Below are 4,997 nucleotides of genomic sequence, written 5' to 3' on the forward strand. Positions count from 1 at the left end.
CTGGACTTCAGCCATTGGGCCGGGGGCACACGTCTGTAGAGGAGGTGGCATTCATCACTGGTGGCCTTGGTCATCTCTACTCAGCTGGCGGCTCCCCGTCTCACATCAGCAGGGGCAATGCCAGAGAGGAGGTGCAGGTTGCTTATGTTGATGGGCTTCAACCAGCCAGTGATTGAGCGGCAGGTGTCATTCAACGCTGGGTCTAGTTTCTTGGCGTGGGATGATCTCTCCCACACAGGACACGCATACTCCGCAGAGGAGTAGCACAGGGCCAGAGCAGTAGATCTTAATGTATGTGCTGTGGCTCCCCATTTGGAGTTGTCAGCTTCCGGAGGATGTTATTTCGGGAGTTAACTTTCAGTTTGGTGTTTCTGACATGTTCCTTATAGGAGAGAGTGCGATCCAGTGTTACACCAAGGTAGACAGGGTTGGGGCAGTGCTCAAGGGGTGTTCCAGACCATGTGATGTTAAGGGGTCTGTTTGCTTCCCGGTTCCTGAGATGGAACGAGCAGGCTTGGGTCTTCGCAGGGTTTGCGTGTAGGTGGTTGCGCTCATAGTAGAGGTGTAGCTCATCTAGGGCTGAGGTGAGATTTGCTTCTACAGCTTCAAACATACTCTCTTGGGATGTTACACAGAGGTCGTCAGCGTAGATGAACCACTCAGTGTTCTGGTCCATTGGCTGGTCATTGGTGTAGATGTTATATAGTAGTGGAGCCAGCACACTACCTTGAGGCAAGCCGTTCCGTTGTCGTCGCCAGCGACTTTGCTTGTTGTTAAGGACAACATAGAAGTGAATGCCAGGTCTTTGGTATTCTCCAAGAACTTTTTCAGGAGGAGGCGGTGGTTCAGTGTCATACGCAGCAGACAGATCAACAAAGACGGCTCCTGTCACCAGTCCTTTCTGGAACCTGTCTTCAATGTGCTGTGTAAGATTCAGAAGTTGACTTGTTGTGGATTTGCCAGGTCGGAATCCAGCTTGTTGAGGGATGATTGCTGGTTCAACGAATGGGGCAAGCCTGTTGAGGATCAGGCGCTCAAACAGCTTGTATGGGTGGCATAGCAAGGAAATTGGGCGGAAGCTCTTTGCATGTGCTGGATCTTTGCTGGGTTTTAGAAGAGCGATGATTCTGGTTTTCCTCCAGATCTTTGGGATGTTTCTTGTCAGCATGCAGTTGTTCATCATCTCGAGGACCCACTTCTGTGTCAGAGGTCCAAAGTACTTGATCTCCTCTGTGAAGATATTGTCCAGGCCGATGGCTTTGCCAATCTTAAGGGCTTTGATGCTGATATTGAGCTCTTCAAGGGAGAATGGCTCAGTTAGTCTGGTGTTCTGGGAGTGCTGAAGTCGGGCTACCTTTAGTCTTGGCTGTTTGGCGGTGGATTTCCCATTGAGCAGCAACTGATGCGCAACTTGGTTAGCCGTGGTCTTATACTGTTGCTGTGTTGGTGTTGATGGGTCATTGCTGATTTTTCTGATGAGGCTCCATGCCTTTTTGCTGTTTTTTGCCATATCAGTTGTCTCCAGTAGAGTTTGCCATTTCCGCTGGTGGCATTCTGATAGGGAGGTCATGAGTCTCTCACCTACTTCGACGGTGCTTTCAGCAAAGGGGTCAGATTCGTAGAGCTGTTGGTATTGCTCATATAGTTCGCTGCTTGGAGCGTCAAGACTGGGGATGTATTGAGTGTGGCAGCCTCTTGGGATGTTCTTCCAGGCTGCCTGGTGCACTAGCTTGGTAAAGATTTCATAGTTTTTGGGGTCCGCTGGAAGATGGGCGATCTTCCGTTCAAGATCTTCTTGGAAGCCAGGCCAGTTTGCTTTCCCAAAGTTGAATCTTCTCCGGAAAGGAACTGTGGCTGGGGTAACTGCAGTATTGACTGTAAGGCCAATAGGGCGGTGTTGGGTTTTTGGCAGTGGCTCCAGAACCAGCTTCTTGCTCAATCCAGAGATGCTATGGCTGACAAACATGATATCAGGGTTGTAGCCGGCTTTCCATTGCCCGCTGTTAAAGGACTTTGGTTGTTTGGCATCATGGATCAGGTAGAGCTGGTTGGTTTCGGCCTATGCTTCCACTGCATCTCCACCAGCGTATCCCCATTGTGAGCTGTGGCTGTTGAAGTCTCCAATCACTATCCTTGGTTTCCCAGATGATGGTATTTCTGGCATCAGGAAAGGTGTGGGAGGTGGTTTGTAGACGGAGGTGATGGTAATTTCTCTGAGCTCAGCGGTTAGGACCTCAGTGTTGTTTTCATCGCTCTTTGATGTTGATTCGATGATTGTCCCATTTTTTGCAAGCATGATGCTGCCATGTTTCTCATGTGGTCTTTCTATGAGGTTGGTCATGCCTTCCACTCCAGGGCGGGGGTGTTTGGGTCCACGGTGGGTTTCTTGAAGGCAGAGAATATCACAATGATGTTCTCTGCAGAGTTTGGCAACAAGTTCTTCTTTGGTTGCAGACAGTCCTTCAACATTTAGAGATATGATGGTCAAAGCTGGCCTTGGGGGCGGGTGTTGGCCTCTCTTCCTGTTCTGGGGCCTCATTTATAAAACTGTGCGTAGGAAAGATCACTACAAACGGCGTATGGAGGAAACACAGGAAATGTGTGAGCACAAAAACTACCTGATTTATAACACAGTGCACACGCACATCCTACACCTGTTTCCAGTTATAAATCACAATCAACTCTAAAGTTGGCGCACCTGAGGGAGCGCCTTGCCCCGCCCATATGTGGCTATAAAAGGTTGGGGGAACACCCTTGATACATATTCATTCATACCGAGGCTGAAGACGTCCCAAAAGGGGAAAAGAGCAAAGAAACGAAATTTCATGCAATGTGAAGTGGAAATTCTTGTAGATGAGGTGGAAAAAAGAAAAACTGTGTTGTTTGGTGGGCACAGCATGGGCATTACTAATGCTAAAAAGGCGGACGAGTGGCAGCATATGGCAGATGCTGTCAACAACGTTGCCTCAGAGGGCCGGACTGCGGCCGAAATTAAGAAGAAATGGTCAGACATAAAAGTGGAGGCAAAAAAGCGCCTGGCCCTACACAGAAGAAGTGTATGTGCGACTGGTGGGGGAAAGGGGACACCGGAGCTGACCCCCACAGACGAGAAGCTGGCGGGGATAATCGGCAGTCCCACTTAAGTGGCGTGGTGATGGAGGTGGAGGGGGACACAGATGCGCCAGAAGCACCAACTGTGCCAGAAGCACCGGATGATGCAGGTAAGTGTGTGTCTTGTTTGAAATTACAGTAAAATGAACATGTACAGTACAAACACAATTGAGACGTCATTCACAAAAGTTGAATTTATTTAAAGTTGAATAATTTGTCTTTGCAGACCCCGGGTGTTCCAGCAGTGGTGCTCCACCTGTGGCTGGAGACGGAGACGCCACAGCACCTCGTGCGCCCTCCCGCAGCGGCCGTGTCCTGACAGATGCAGTCCTGCAAGTGCAGAGGGACACAATCACTGCAATTAACGAGGTGGCCAACGAGTTGCGGGACATCAAAATTGTCTTAACAGCCATAAATGACACACTTAAACAGTTGGTAAATAAAAAATAATTTCTGTACCTCTTGTGTGTTTTTTATATGCATTGCATCACCTCCAGACGCTGGCGCACAGCAGCAGCATTTTGCTCACACACGGGGGGGGGGGGGGGGGGGGGGGGGGGGTCAGGGTCAGGGATGACATTGGCCTCAGGTGGTGGTGGTGGCACATTCTCCCTCTGTGCCATGTTGTGTAGCACAGCACAAGCCCTCACAATCTTGCACACCTGCAGGACAAAAATAGTTTAATGCAAAGGTTTAACAGCCTAACATTTTGGTGATGTCTTTTTTTTTTTAATTGAAAAGATCTAAACAGTCTCTCTAGGAAATGGAAATAATACACAATCTTTACACACCTTTGCAGGTGTGTAACACAAACGCCCTCCTGTGGCATCGAGGCACCGCCACCTGCCTTTCAGCAGCCCGATGGCCTGCTCCACAACAGCGCGCGTCTGGCTGTGACGCATGTTGTAACGGCGTTCCTCTGCGCTCTGTGGGTTTTGAAACGGGGTAAGCAGCCCTCGTTTAAGGGGATATCCACTGTCACCTGCAAGGTCAGAGAATGGTGGATTAGGTAGTGCAGTAGAGTTTAATTGCAATATTTCAACATGAACAATCCTTACCTAGAAGCCAGCCATCCTGCACAGCTCCAGCCTCCAGTCTGCGCCCCACACTGCTGTTCCTTAAAATGAACGAATCCTGGGTAGACCCAGGACAACGAGCCACTACATTTGTTAGCACCATGTTTCAATTTCAATTCAATTTTATTTAAAAAGCCCAATATCACAAATCACAATTTGCCTCACAGGGCTTTACAGCATACGACATCCCTCTGTCCTTATGACCCTCGCAGCGGATAAGGAAAAACTCCCCAAAAAAAACCCTTTAACGGGGAAAAAAAACGGTAGAAATCTCAGGAAGAGCAACTGAGGAGGGATCCCTCTTCCAGGAAGGACAGACATGCAATAGATGTCGTACAGAACAGATCAGCATAATAAATTAACAGTAATCCGCATGACACAATGAGACAGAGAGAGAGAGAGAGAGAGAGAGAGAGAGAGAGAGAGAGAGAGAGATGCAGGTAATGACAGTAGCTTACAACAACATTATTGAAAGTAATAATATTATAGTTATAGTTCTGGCTACTGTGGTACAATATGTTGAAAGTATGTATTAATATCTGGCAGTATACATGTGTGACAATAGTCATATGTGTATAATAACAGTAGAAGTATGACTAATGACTAATGATGGCAGCAGCAGCAGGAGGCATCTGGCAGGACCACGGCAGCAGCACAACCACACACGTCACGCTGTCCAGGCACCGCTGCGATATGAGTTAATCTGAGAGACAGTGGAGCACAAAGGCTCCGGAGAAGAAGCCGAGTTAGTGACATCCAAAATGGCCGAGTTAGCAAGATGCAGTAATAGAATATGAGAGAGAGAGAGAG

At 48.4% G+C, this 4,997-nt stretch overlaps 1 long non-coding RNA gene across 2 annotated transcripts; it reads right to left on the reverse strand.

The window, feature by feature from the left end:
* Positions 1–3,315: 3,315 nt before the first annotated feature.
* Positions 3,316–4,672, reverse strand: LOC117251240 (uncharacterized). 2 transcript variants are annotated; one of them, XR_013493223.1, is made up of 4 exons: positions 4,170–4,672; positions 3,903–4,093; positions 3,571–3,773; positions 3,316–3,441 (listed from the first exon to the last, which is right to left on the reverse strand). It is a non-coding gene; the product is annotated as an uncharacterized LOC117251240 (long non-coding RNA). The 2 variants fall into 2 exon arrangements; XR_013493222.1 differs by having other exon boundaries at positions 3,903–4,672.
* Between the last annotated feature and the right edge of the window lie 325 nt (positions 4,673–4,997).

Source organism: Epinephelus lanceolatus, chromosome 14 (assembly GCF_041903045.1).
Source record: "Epinephelus lanceolatus isolate andai-2023 chromosome 14, ASM4190304v1, whole genome shotgun sequence".
Classification (NCBI taxonomy): Eukaryota; Metazoa; Chordata; class Actinopteri; order Perciformes; family Serranidae; genus Epinephelus; species Epinephelus lanceolatus.